The 15,309-nt window shown below is 37.9% G+C and overlaps 1 protein-coding gene across 2 annotated transcripts in view; it reads right to left on the bottom strand.

Annotated features, from left to right (window-relative positions):
* Nucleotides 1–15,309, bottom strand: part of PITPNC1 (phosphatidylinositol transfer protein cytoplasmic 1) — a 432,818-nt gene that overhangs the window by 288,282 nt on the left and 129,227 nt on the right. The window lies entirely within an intron of this gene.

The following is a 15,309-nucleotide window of genomic DNA, read 5'->3' as shown; positions in this document are numbered from 1 at the left end:
ATGGAAGGGCTTTCAAATCATGTTAAATACCAAGGTTACCACCTTCCCTGGATCAAATACACATGAAATACAATCTGAAATAGCCATCAGTGAAGACCACAGACAACAAACATTCCTTGGAATGACCCAACTGGTCATTCTCAATATTACTTCTCAAATAACTTAACCATGAGTTCTCAAATAACTTCTCTAGCAATGACACACTTTCCAATTTCCAGAGAAGTAGCGCCATTCTTTGTTGTTGTTGAGAAATCTCTCACCCATTTTTTATCCCTGACAGATCTGGGCTTTTAAAAAACAGCTTTGTCTTTCATCTTCCCTTCATTTCTGTGCTTTATACTTCAGGAGTAAAGAAAACCCTTAAGAAAAAAATTCATCCAGCAATTATTCTTTCATTCTTCTTAGTAATCTAAAACTTTCATCTGAGGTACTCAGAATATGCTTTATTAGGGACACCTTGGGGAAAGTGTACTTAAAAAAAAGTACACAGTATTTCCCAGATACTACTCTAATCTCTCTTGATCAATTATCTGTATTATACTAGACCTATATATTGGATGTGTACACACACACACACACACACACACACACACACACACACACACACCACACAAAGCCTGAAGAAACTTTTGTCTTCTGGTGGAAAGTCACTTATGCCCTATTCTCCTCCAGATAGAGAAACTAAGCTCTAGCCAGTAACCTAAATCTACAGTACTAACATTCACAATAATGTCACCACTTTAGTCTTAGTCTAGCACCACCAAAGGAACACGAGGTCTTGACCTAGAAAGGCAATGAAATCCTGATGGGCTGATTCATCACAAAGACTGACATTTGACAGGTCACAGTAAGCTTTCTCTTTTCTACAGTCTGTAGAGGAACCAAAAATGCATGTCAGGTGTTCCACAATGGTTGAACCAGTTCCACTTTTTTTAATGAGTTCAGGCATATTTTCCCCCCTACCCCCCCCAAAGGAAATGCACACTTGCAGTGATTATATAAGGTCTTGAGAACATAAAGCCTCCAACTTTCTCCAAATCTGCTTAGTAGTAAAAAAAAAAGTTTTATGGATGAGTCATGCTTAGAAATGGATAAAATACACAAGTAATGCTGAGGCCCACTTTAGTTGGAACTAGCTAAAGAACTGTGTTTAACTCTATCAGGGATTTCATTAAAGACTATTACAACAAAAACTATTAATCTGGGGATAAGCTTCATGGGGTCTGTGAACTTGTATGGAAAAAACAATGACATCTTTCTTTTTACCAGGATCTACACCAAATTTAGCATTTCCTTCAATCTTTTAAAAACATTATTCTGACAAGGGGTTTATAGGTTTCACCAGACTGCCAAAGGGGTCCATGACATAACAAAAAAAGATCAAGATTACCGCTATTGTACGTGGCATGAACAATATTGTTTGCCTAGAGTATGTGATTTTAGTACTCTTTAAGAAACTGGAATTTTTAGTTAATAAAATGATCTAAGACAATTCTAAAAAACTCATGATGAAAAATGCTATATCTCCAGAGAGACAACTGATGAACTCTTTGTGCAAACTGAAGTATAATTTTTCTCTCTTTTATTTTCCTTGCTTTTTGTGTATATGATATAGCTAATATGGAAATATGTTTTGCATGATTTCACATGTATAATTGATATCATACTTCTTGCTTTCTCAGTGGGTAGGGGAGGACCTTGAAGGAGAGGGAGAATTAGGAACTCAATTTTAAAAAGTCATAAATATGTTTTAGAAAGTCATGCCATTTTTGCATCATGGTGTGAAGATGAATAAAGACAGGTAATAACATCACAGCTTAATCTTGCTACTTTATTTTTTATACTGTTCATTTTTTTAAGTTAATTTATTTTACTTTTCAATATTCACTTCCATAAATTTTAAATTTTCTCCCCCTCCCCTCCTTTTTCCCTCCCCAAGATGGCATGCAATCCAATATAGGCTCTACACGTACATTCCCATTAAACATATAGAATAATCTTGCTACTTTAAAACAAAAAGGCTACCCCTCAATCAGTAAACCTTATGCCAGGGCCCAGAGGGACACCATCCTTTGTTTCTAATTCTCTCCCTTATGTCATTCTTTCCCTTCATGAAGGGGATAATAGTTTTCTAGACATCAAAGGCTATTCTCCCATACTCCTTCATTTCTGGCAAAAAAATAAAAGTAATAGAAAAGAGTACAGTTCTTGAATATATGCACAGAGGAATCATTTATGCAATTCTCAGAACTTTTGTCAAGTACTCAGTGTTACATGGAAGTTTAGATATGCTATATATCCCTTCCAACATCTAAACAATTAACCTCAAGTCCTATCATCTCTACATCATTGATTTCTCTCTAAGCCTACCTTCTCCTCCAGTCTTACAGCCACTACTCTATATCCAAATCACCTGTTACTTGTATTATTATTAGTCTCCTAACTGGTTCTAACAGCTTCTAAACTGCCCCCTCTCTAATCTGTTCTCAGCATGACTGCCAAAATAATCTTCTCACCATGTCAATTACTTCTATGAAAACTCATCTTCCTGAGTTAAAATCTGATCTCAGACACTTACTAGCTGTGTGACCCTGGGCAAGTCACTTAACACTGTTTGCCTCAGTTCTTCATCTGTAAAATGAACTGGATAAGGAAATGACAAACCACTCCAGTATCATTGCCAAGAAAACCTCCAATGGGGTCACCAAGAGGCCAACATGACTGAACAAGAACAACACTCCCTTTCAAAAACTTTGAGCCCCAGGCAAAATGTATTTTGAGCTTTAGCTATTGCCTTTGCACAGGCTTACTTACCATCATGCCAGGAATGCATTTCAATGCATATCCCTGCACACAATAAAAAAAACCTTCCTATTTCTTCAGAGATTTAACTCAAGGGCCCCCTTCTTCACAAAACCTTCACTGACCACTACAATCCCTCTTCTAAGTTGAATAACTCTCCTTTTCCTCAAATTTCCTCAGAACACTTTGTTGGGATCTCTCCTTTACCTCCATCATACTCTCCAAACTGCATAATATTCATTTTTATCATCCCTGTTAGATTACACCTAACGCAATCCAACAAACATTTATTAAACGTTTCCTATATGCAAACAATCCATATGCATGTATTAAACCTCTAATATGCCAGGCTTTGTGTCAACTATGGGGATACAAAGACAAAAAAATGAACTAGTCCCTGCCCTCATGGAGCTTCCATACATTATGCATATATAGTTATAGAATATATACAACATGAACATAAGATTAGGAGAGTGAAACGGCATGAGAAACTAAGTAAATCAAGAAAAACTTCATAAGAAGGTCACAATAACGCTGAATCTTGAAGGAAATGAGAGATTTCAAGAGGTGGGAGAAGGGAGTACATTTTAGGCAGAAGTGACTGAAGAATAAATAGCCCCATGCATGAGGAAAAGTAGAGATGGGACAGGTTATGTAAAGGTTTAATTGTCAAACAAATGAGATTTTTTAAAAATTCAGTTATACTCAAAGTTTTAAAAACAAGTGTTAAAAACTGTTTTTTACATGCAACCTGGAAATGAGATATACAGGCAATGTGGTATAGAAATAACATCTTGCCCTATAAAAAAGTTAGGAGGGGGAGTCAAGATGACTGAGTAGAAATAGGACCTCCTTGCGGCTTCAGCTCCCACCACCTCCAATTCATGTAAAAGGGGACTCTGAACTTTAGAGTTTAGAGCTACAGAACCCACAAAATAACACAGAGGAGCTAACCTCCCGCTGAGGACAGACCTCAAGAATCGGCCAGCACAGCGCTCTGTGAGCTGACCCCAGTCTCAAGCGAAGCCAAAGGTTTTAGCCCCAGGGCAGGCCTGACCAGCCACTAGCTGGAGGGACTCCAGATCACCCTGGAGGTCCAGAATTATAAACACATACATTCTAACGACAAAGTGAGAGGTCAGTGCAGTGTGGACTTTGTGACCCAGGAGTTGGGAATGCTTCAGCAAGAAGCCGCTACAGCCACAGCTTGGCAGCTTCAGCTCCTGGCCTGCAGAGTATAGGGAGACCAAGCCACCAGTCTGAGGGGTAATTGCTCTTGCTTTAACCTGCTTGGATCTGGATTGAGGTCTAGGGTGGAGGTCCTGAGGTGTGTGACCAGCTTGCCAGAGCGTGTGGAGGCTTCAGAGAGGGCACCCAACTGATACCTCCGGCACCTGAGAAAACCCCAGAGTGTGGAACAAAGCTCCCCCATCTGGTGGCAGAGTCCTACTGTGGCAAAAAGCCCAAAAATCAAGTAATTGAGTGGCAAAATGAGCAGGTGAAGGGAGAAAACCAAGCAAAGCAATACATTAGACTCCTATTTTAGGGACAAAAAGGATCAAAGCATGGAACAAGACAAAGACAGTGAAGTCAGAACTCCTGCACCAAAAGCTTCCAAGAAAAATACGAGCTAGTAGATGTTGTAGTAGAAGCAGGACCTACGCTACGAATTTGCCAGATGGAAAAAGAGTCTCAAAAGCTCACTGAGGAGAATCATTGCCTCAGAATTAGATTGGAGCAAATGGAAGCTAATGACTTTATGACTTATCTGTTAAACAGATCCAAACAAATGAAAGAATAGAAGGCAATGTGAAAAGTCTCATTGGAAAAACCACTGACTTGGAAAATAGATGCAGGAGAGATAATTTAAAAATTATTGGACTACCTGAAAGCCATGATCAAAGTAAGAACCTAGAAATCATCCTCCAGGAAGTTCTCAAAGAAAACTGCCCTGATGTTTTAGAAGCAGAGGGCAAAAATAGAGGTTGAAAGAATCCACTGATTACCTCCTCAAAAAGATCCCAAAAAGAAAACAACTAGGAATATTATAGCCAGGTTTTGAAATTCCCAAATTAAGGAGAGAATATTACAAGCAGCCAAGAAGAAACAATTTGAATATTGTGAAAACACAATCAGGATAATCCAGGATCTGGCAGCTTCTACACTGAGGGATCGAAGGGCTTGGAATATAATATTCTGGAGGGCCAAGGAGCTGGGATTACAACCAAGAGTCACCTACCCAGCAAAACTGAGTATCATGTTTCAGGGGAAAATATGGTCATTCAGTGGAATAGAGGACTTTCAAGCATACTTGCTGAAAAAACCAGAGTTGAATAGAAAAGTTGACATTCAGATACAAGAAGCAAGAGAAGCATGAGAAGGTAAACAGGGAAAAGAAATCATAAGGAAGTTATCAAAGTTGAACTACTAACATTCCTACATGGAAAAACAATAATCGTAACTGATGAACCTTTTCTCAGTATGAAAATAGTTGAACGGCATAGAAATATAAACATATATATATATATATATATATACACATATATGTCTATATCGGAGGGTATACAGACATATGAATACATATGTGAATGTGCGCATATATATTTACAGGTATACATAGAGGCCACAGGACCAATTTAATAGGAAGGGATGATACTTAAAAGGTGAAATTAAGAGGTGAGAGAGGAATATGATGAGAGGAGATGGGGAGACACAGAATGGGGTAAACTATATCATAGAGAAGAGGGAAGGGAAAGTGGTTACAATGGAGGACAAGAATAGGAAGGCAAAAGGGAATGGGTCAACCTTATTCTCATTGAATTTGGCTCAGGGAGGGAATGACCTACACACTAAATAGGGTATCTCACCCTACAAGAGAGTAAGGGGGAAGGGGATGAGAGGGGGGATGATGGAAGGGAGGGCAGGCTGGGGGGGAGGGAAGTTGGAAGCACCCACTTTTGAAAAGGGATGGGATCAAAGTAGAGAATAGAACAAGTGGGATGGGATAGGAAGGAGGGAAATATAGTCAGTCTTTTACAATATATCTACTATGGTAATGTTTTGCATTAGCTACACATGTACAACCTATACTGAACTGTTTATCTTCCCAGTAAGGTGGGTGACAAGGGAGGAAGGAAATGAATCTGGAATTCAAAGTTTTAAAATCAAATACTCAAATATATATATACTATTATTAATACTATTTTACATGTAATTGGGAAATAAGATATATAGGCACTGGGGCATATAGATCCACCATGCCGTACTGGAAAAGTCTAAGGGGTTATGGGAGAAGATATGGGAGAGAACAGATTGGAAGAGAGGATATCCTGTGGGACTGCTATTTTGGGGCAGTGGGTAGGGGAAAAACAAGGAGAAAATTTGTAACTCAAAATCTGGTGGAAATGAATGATGTAAATGAGAAGTTAAAGCATTTGATAATGAAAAAAAGGAAAGTTAGGGGGGCTATGGGGGAGGATATATGAGAGAATAAGTTGGGGGAAGTGGTATTCAGTAGGCTCACTATCTTGGGGTGAGGGGTAGGGAAGAGACAGGGAGAAAATTTGTAACTCAAAATCTTGTGAAAATGAATGCTGAAAACTAAAAATAAATTAAAAAAATAAATAAAATTCAGTTCTAAATTATTTGCCTCCCACTTCCCCCTTTCCCATTTGGAAAGAAAAAAAAAATCAAATCCATTATGATCATGTATAGTTAAGCAAACTAATGAAATTAGCCATGGCAAAAAATAAAAATCTACTTAGTGGACAAAAAAAAATTTATGGGCAAAAGTAATGGTTAGCAATGGATGAAATACATGAATAATGTGATTCATGTTAGAACTTACTGAAAAAAAAAAGTAGGATGAACCACTGTACACACACACATACATACACACACTCATTCACTCACCCATTCTCTTCAATCTGCACTTGTAGTTCATCACCTCTCTATCTGGAGGTGGGTAACACATTTTATGATAATCCTCAGATTGTGGATGATCATTGCGTTGATCAGAGCTCACAACTCTTTCAGAGTGAAACAAAGAGGTTTACATTTAATCCAAAAGCCACTGAAAGCCCCTGGAGTTGGGGCAGCTAGATGGTGAAATGGATAGAGCACTGGGGCCTGGAATTAGAAGAACCCAGTTCAAATGTGAACTCAGACACTATAACACTGGCTCAGAATTTATCCTCCTGACTAATCCAATATATTGACAGAGACTTAGGAGCCATATTTCAGGTCCTGGAGCTGGAATAGTGACATCAGGATTCATCTTTTCCTTATAAAAAGGAAACAAATACTATTTAGATGAACAATACTACTGTGTAATCCCATAATACTTTCACCCAAAAGGATTTTGATTGACTGGCCAAGAGTCTCTTTCATCACCAACAGAAAAGTCCAGCATTAGTGACCATTGAATTTTCGAGGCACAAAGCTCACAGCATGGCAGATAAAATTTAAAAAACAAAAAAACAAACAAACATAAAAACTAACCATCCTAACAGTACACATCAAAATAAAGCTAATCTTCATTTTCCATTAACTCTTCAAACATACCACTTCATCACTGTTCCAGGCTGTAGACTTTCTCTACCATGTCCCAGAACCCTCTTAATCCTGGAAGCTCACTGAAGTCCACTGGAAGTATCCTCTGCCCTTGGAACCCCTCCCTCTGATTGGAAGGTTTCTTCCCAAACTGACATTTAAGGGGGCTACCAAGGCCATCCATGTCTCATTCCTCCCTAGGCATCTCTAGACTTTCTGTCATGCCCCTTCCTGGCACTTTTGTCTCTCCTCCCTCACTTTTTCAGTTTCCTTTTACCCATTATCTTCCCATAGTAGAGCTCCTTGAGAACACAGTCTTTCTGCTCTTATGTGCATTCCCAGTACTTAATAAATGCTTTTTTGAATGACTGTTGGTTGACATCACAATGTAACAATAATTATGCTTCTAATGGCAATAACCAACAGGAGATTTTCAGATTTTATGAAAATTCTTACAGGTCTTTATCCTTATTTCTTCCAGATTCTGACTGCTTTTTCTCCCCTCTAGATACTGGCTAATGCTGGCTATAAAACAAAACAAAACACATACCAATTCAGAGGTTTTACAAGAGTACTAGCTCATATCACAACTAAAGATGAAGTACTCCATGTTATATTAGAATGGACCCAATTTGCAAGAACAATTTCAATGGAGGCATTTCTTTTGTTAACTTGGAAAATGCTATTTATATAAATTTGCACAAGTTTAAAAATAAAATCCCAGGGTACCAATTATTTGCATGATTTGGATTTCATAAAAAAGACTATATTATTTTAAAATCTGCTTGGAGAAACAGCATAACTATAATATTGAACCTTGAGTCATCCTTAGTCTCAGGGTGCTGTCTAGGAACGAAAGTGCTAGAATTCCAATAGAAAATAGAAGGTGAGGATTTGTTGTTGTTCAGCACTATCGGACTTTTCATGACCCAATTAGGAATTTTCTTGACAAAGACTGGAATGGTTTGCCTTTTCCTTCTCCATCTCATTTTACAGATGAGGAAACTGAGGCAAAGTTAAGTGACTTACCCAGGGTCACACAACTAATACATCTCTGAGGTCAGATCTGACTGAGTCCAGACCCAGCACTCTATCCACTGAACTACCCAGCTCACCATAAATTATTTACCAGTAGTTATTTACAAAGTTGTATTCATTTCCTCATCAATCCATCTCGTTGTAATCATTCTCAATAGATTTCTTTCCCTATCTGTTGTCATAGCCACACTTGCCCCAAAACCATGTAGAAAGAACAAGGAAGATGATGACAATTTCCAGAATGATGTCAAGCTCACCAGTTGAGGAATGTTACACTGTAATATAATTAATTCCTGGCTGTGACACGGACAATGAGAAAGGGGAGGCAACAGAGGGTCCTGCTTCCTGCTGACATACCTTAGTCAGTTGAGATGACAATTATCTGTTTGATAAAACTGCTACTGTATAAAAATAAGTAACTCAGGTAAAGTCTGTCTTGAGTTCTTTGACATCTTGTTTATGTGACTCTGAATGACTCATCAAGCAGGAATAAACAATATTACTGAAACACACTGTGGCAAATCAGTGAAATGTGAACAAACACCATCAAATGAAAGTGCCCACATTACAGCAAACTTCCCACCTAAGTGATACAAATCTTAAAGCACAAGTTCTCTTACTTTAGGATTTTTAAACACATATGCATATGTAATACAGGATATATGATATAAAGGAAGAGGGTGATTGTTCATGTGCCATATTCAATCAGTCAATCAATAAGTACTCATTAAGACCTACCATGTGCCAGGCACTGTGCTAGGCACTGGGAAAACAAAACAGTCCTTGCCATGGAAGAGCTTACAATTTATCCAAGAAACAATACATAGATTCAATTTTCAGTTTTCATGGGTTAATGTTCCTAGCAGGGAAGGTAGGTGGATAGTGGCAAGAACACTGGGCCTGGAGTAAGAAGACTCATCTTCCAGAGTTCAAATCTAGCTGTGTGAATGTAGGCAAATCGCTGAACTCTATTTGCCTCAGTTTCCTCACCTGTAAAATGAGTTTTGGCAATGGCAAAAAAACTCCAGTATCTTTGTCAATAAAACCCCCAAAACAGTTACAAAGTCAAAAATGACCAAAATGAGTGAGCAACAAATTTTCCTAAAAGCTCAAAAGTCCAAAACACAAATACTGATACAATGAGCCTATGGGAAATAGAGAGTCAGGTTCCCCTCACTACCAAAATCTATCATTTTTGCCAGAAATTTCTGTAAATACACTTTTCTGCATATAATCCTTTACAATAAAACATTAATCCTGATAATATACATTTTTCCTAATATAGTAACCATGAAATAACCCATATAATGAAGGAAGGAAGAGAGGCAACTCCAGAAAGGACTAGGAGGGGCAGGGGCAGTGATGTCAAAAGAACCCAAATGTAAAAAGGGAATCTCCATCTGCTATCTCTAATCTGCCTTTATGCTCTGCGTTGAACTGTTGCCAAATGAAAAGCACATGCCTTGGAGTTTGTCCCTGGTGGTCTGACCTTGGGACTCCCACCAGGGACAGTGAACCTGCAAGGATTGGATGCTTACAGAGATTGCTACCAAGAGGTAGTACTTTCTCATTTACCCACAAACTTAGCCTCTTTTCCATTTTTTCAATTCCCTTATCAGGCACTTTAAGAAGCTACTTTAGCACTTTCTGGAGTGGATTCACCAACACTTTAAAGAATACTTTCCTCCTTTCTGCAGATATAAACTCATGCCTCTCATTTTTTCTTGAAAACTGTACAATGCAGTGAATGTGCCCATTGCCAATACAAAAAGTGAAAACAAGGTTACTAATGAAATCATGTGGGGCAGCTAGATGGTTCAATGGATAAAGCACCTGAATTCAAATCTGGCCTCAGACATTTACTAGCTCTGTGACCCTAGACAAGTCTTTTAACTCCAATTGCCTAAATAAAATAAAATCAGGCTACTGTTTAAATAACGGAATGTTAAGGATAGACTGTACTTACTTTTTCAAATAACTAAACCAGAATTATTTGATAAAATGCTCAAGGGATACAAAACAACCCTGGAAAACAAGGGTTCTTTTTTTTAAAAAATTTTTTTATTAATTTGTTTGTTTCCTTTTAGTTTACAGGATTCAATTCCACAATTCCTTGAGTTTCACATTTTGTCCCCCTCCCTCCCCCCCCCATGGCGGCTTATAGTCAAGTATAGGATCTGTAAATACTTTCACATTATACATTAGTCAGGTTATAAGGACGGATTGTACCAGCTGGAATGAAAAATGGTAAAGAGGACATAAAACCAAATAAGAGTAGGAAAAAGATCAGGTATTTTGCTTCCACCTGGATATAAACTTAATTCTTTCTAGTTCTTTCTCTGGATGCACACATTTCTCTCCATCATGAGTCTTTGGGGATTGATTCCTATCACTGCATTGCTGAGAAGAGTCCAGTCTATCAAAGATGGTCATCACACAAACGTTGTGTCTGTAATTGTGTACAGATTTCTCCTGTTTCTACTCTTCTCACTCAGCATCAGTTCTTTTAAGCCGCTCCAGGTAAGTATGAAGACCATCTGCTCCTCATTTCTTATAGCACAATAGTATTCCATAACATGCATATACCACAACTTTTTCAGCCATTCCCCAATTGATGGGCACCCCCTTAATTTCCAATTCTTTGCTACCACAAAAAGAGCTGCTATAAATATTTTTGTACATACGGGTCTTTATCTCATTTCTATGATCTCTTTGGGATATAACCCTAGGAGTGGTATTGCTGGATCAAAGGGTATGAAAGTATTTATAGCCTTTGGGCATAATTCCAGATTGCTCTCCAGAAAGGCTGGATCAGTTCACAACTCCACCAGCAATGCATTAGTGTTCCAATTTGCCCGCATCCTCTCCAGCATTTGTCATTTTCCTGTTTTGTCATCTTAGCCAATCTGACTGGTGAGATGTGGTACCTCAGAGTTGTTTTGATTTGCATTTCTCTAATCAATAGTGAATTAGAGCATTTCTTCATGTGCTTATAGATAGCTTTAATTTCTTTCTCTGAAAACTGCCTGTTCATATCCTTTGACCATTTATCAATCGGGGAATGACTTGTATTCTTATAAATTTGACTCAATTCTCTGTATATTTTAGAAATGAGTCCTTTGTCAGAGACACAGGTTGTAAAGATTCTTTCCCAATTTCCAACCTCCCTCTTAATCTTGGTTACATTGGCTTTGTTTGTACAGAAACTTTTCAATTTCATGTAGTCAAAATTATCCATTTTATATTTTATAATGTTCTCTAATTCTTGTTTAGTCATAAAGTCTTTCCCTCTACACAAGTCTGATAGGTAAACTATTCCTTGTTTTCTGAGACTGGTTACACTATCAACCTTTATACCTAGATCATGCACCCATTTAGACTTGATTTTGGTATATGGTGTTAGATAATGGTCTATGCCCAGTTTCTGCCATACTATATTCCAGTTTTACCAGCAGTTTTTGTCAAATAGTGAGTTCTTATCCCAAAAACCAGGGTCTGGAGGTTTATCAAACAATACATGACTATAGTCATTGATTTCTGAATCTCGTGTGCCTAATCTATTCCATTGATCCACTCCTCTATTCCTCAGCCAGTACCAAGTAGCTTTGATGACTGCTGCTTTATACTACAGATTGAAATCTGGTATAGCTAGTCTACCTTCCCTAGCATTTCTTTTCATTAATTCCCTTGATATTCTGGACCGTTTATTCTTCCAAATGAATTTTGTTACTATTTTTTCTAGCTCTATAAAGTAGTTTTTGGGTAAATTAATTGGTATGCCACTAAATAAATAATTTAATTTAGGTAAAATTGTCATTTTTATTATATTAGCTCGACCCAGCCACGAGCAATTGATATTTTTCCAATTAGTTAGATCTGACTTTATTTGTGTGAAAAGTGTTTTGTAGTTATGATCATACAGGTCCTGGGTTTGTTTTGGCAGGTAGATTCCCAAATATTTTATAATGTCTACAGTAACTTTATATGGGATTTCTCTTTCTACCTCTTGCTGTTCAATTTCATTGGAAATATATAGGAATGCCGAGGATTTATGTGGGTTTATTTTATATCCTGCAACTCTGCCAAATTTATTTATTGTCTCAAGTAGTTTTTTACTTGATTCTCTAGGATTCTCTAAGTATATCATCATATCATCTGCAAAGGGTTCTTAACATTCACCTGCAGAGGCAGAGACCAACTGTATTGTAGATAGATGTACTTACATAAGCTCATAGAAAATAGATATGAGATAATGTAGGCAGAAAGGCACTAGCGGCTGTGGATTCAGGGAAAGTTTCATGAAGGTAGCCCTTGAACTGAGTCCTGAAGGAAATTTGAGATTCTAAGATATGGTAGTGAAGAAGGAGTACATTCCAGACATGGAACATAGCCAGTACAAATGCACAGAGATGGGGAATGTTATGTTATACAACATAACTCAATAATTTTCTCTTAACTACTAACATAGATAAATGTGTACCTAAATAAATATGAAATACAAATATGACAAGAAAAGAGATTATCAAAATAGTTTGTAGAAAACGCAATCTCTAGTTTTTCTTTAATAGTAAGAGACTCCTATCTGCCTCTTTTCCTCTTTGCAAAAAGATCATGGCTTAAAGCAATGTAGGAGTAGACTTTCAAATTAAAATAAAAATGAAAATGCCCTTAGCTCATGATTCTCAAAAGCTAATTTTCAAGAAAAGTCACCAAAGATCATGCCATTGTAAGCTATGACTACATTGCCTCATTTCTATTCAAATCTCTTGGCTTGATCATAAGATTACGTTAGCACTTTCTTGTTGATCAAAAAAGTTTTTTTTAATTAGTTTTTAATGTGATTAAAAGTATTACAGTATATCATAAGGGAAAGGAATGATGAGGGAATAAAAGATGGCCTGATCTGTAATGAGAAGGAAGGAGAACTCACGGACAATTTGTGTGTTCTACTGGTATTCACACAAATCTTAAAAGAATAGGATGAAGGTTGCCATTATGTTGCAGAGGCGAAGCCGTGAAAGTAACAGTGAAAGTAACACTCAGCTATCTAATTCAGTAACAACTACTCTACCTGAGATAGGCACCAGATCCTTGAAAAACTTATTCCTTAAGTATCCTAGAAAAGAGATACAATCTCAGAAAATGCATCAGAAAATTTTACCAAGTACTGCTAGTATGAACAAACAACAGTTTCTACACCCCTCCACTGGAACAAGAGGCTCCGAAAGCATGGTTGAGCCACAAACTTAACTCTTAGCAGGTGTTAGTGAAGAGACTGATGATGAGGGCCTATTCTCTTCCCCTGAGAGTTCAATTCTGAGGAGTCCTCCAAATGGTGACGTTGGTTGGGAAAATCACAGACTTACAGAAAACCCTATTTCTCCATGTGGCCCTGGTGAATGAATAGCTAAATAATGATTGCCTGATGGTCCCTGAGGTAATCTGATGTTGGCTACCATTCAGGGTACCCACAGTTGCTACTGTTGCATTAGGAAGTTAGCCAGAAAAACACTTCTGTTTTAAGAAGCAGGAAATAGGAGGGCAGAGGAGATTAAGAAATACCAAATTAAAAATGAAACTGAAGAAAGGTGCAAATTCAGCCTATGGTTCTTTCAGAGTTTCTGAATCCTGTGGAATGACAAATTAACTGGCAAGGTTTTCATAACAGTAGCACCAAATAAATGGTCTCTCCACATAAATTAGCCCCGAAGTCTCTCCAAAGTCCAAGTACTTTCAGACAAATCTACAAAAAGGAAAGCTACAAAAGTACTCAGGCAACCTTTAAATATGTGGCATTTCCCAGGGATGTAAAAAATGAGACAAACTCCCCTTGCTTTTCTGTTTAGTGGAGGGGGAGAGGAAGGGAAGGGAGAGAAGGGACTTGAAAGGGATATGGAACAAGAGGGTATAAAGTCCTTTTGTATACAATATGCTTCCTAATTCTTAACCAGAGAGTTTACTGTTGATGGTAATATGTGGGGAAATGCCAAGCATCTTTTTTCTTTCAGTAAGTATAGACTGGGGCTTCCATGTCCCCTTCTCAAGGACTATCCAAAATACAAATTTAAAGAAGCTCAGACTAGCTTCAGTATAGCATGGGATTGTCAAAATGAACAGAGAATTCTTTTTTTTCCTTCCCAAGAAGAGTTATGTAAATCTACCAGAGAGTTATTTTTTTTTCACTGACTCTTTGAAGGATGGGCCATCTACTTGCAAAGTCATTGTTATGAGAGCTCCCAGGTAAAACTAAAGCACAGCTAGAGAGAGGCCTATGCAAAAGGCTTAAGTGCTTCATGGATTCCCAATTACCCCCTCTTCACAGTTTAATCCAAATTTGTTTGAACAAAAAATACTTTGAGCACCTTCTATTTCCAAAGTAGTGCCTAGTTCCTCCACAAGAGTAGGATTCTCTAGGCCAGAAATTTTTTTTTTAATTTTTTTTAACATACCCAGAGCCTCAGGTGCTGAACAGAACAACTTTTATGCTCTCCTAATTTAATAGACTCTCAATCTAGTAAGAATGGGCCCACCTCTGCCAACAGGAAGTACCCAGAGGCAAACAATAGATTCTTGACTGCACTGCTGATGTACAGCAGAAATCTGTGGCTATGCTAACAAGCCATGACTACTAGTGGTTTAATTAAGGCTTTTGAAATGGGGAAGGGAGAAGGGGTTGGTGAGAATCAGCCCTGGGAGCTCTCATTGCTTGGAGTGAAGGTTGGCACATAGAGTGTAGGGAGCAGATGGAAAGGGGCACCAATACCATGATCAACAAGACTATGAATGATGTCTGAAGGCTAGGGAAAAAAAGAACCCAAACAAACAGATATCTTAAATAACGTTTCCCAATGGTCAATTTAAGGGGTTCCAGAGATTGGGACTCTAGTGCTATATCAACCACAAACTTGGATGTGTAAC

This window comes from Petaurus breviceps, unplaced genomic scaffold (genome assembly GCF_028583685.1).
Source record: "Petaurus breviceps papuanus isolate PSGF00001 unplaced genomic scaffold, PetGlider_PUasm1.0 90925, whole genome shotgun sequence".
NCBI classification, from domain to species: Eukaryota; Metazoa; Chordata; class Mammalia; order Diprotodontia; family Petauridae; genus Petaurus; species Petaurus breviceps.
The sequence above is the reverse complement of the archived record's forward strand: the minus strand, read 5'-3'. Positions and strand labels throughout refer to the sequence as shown.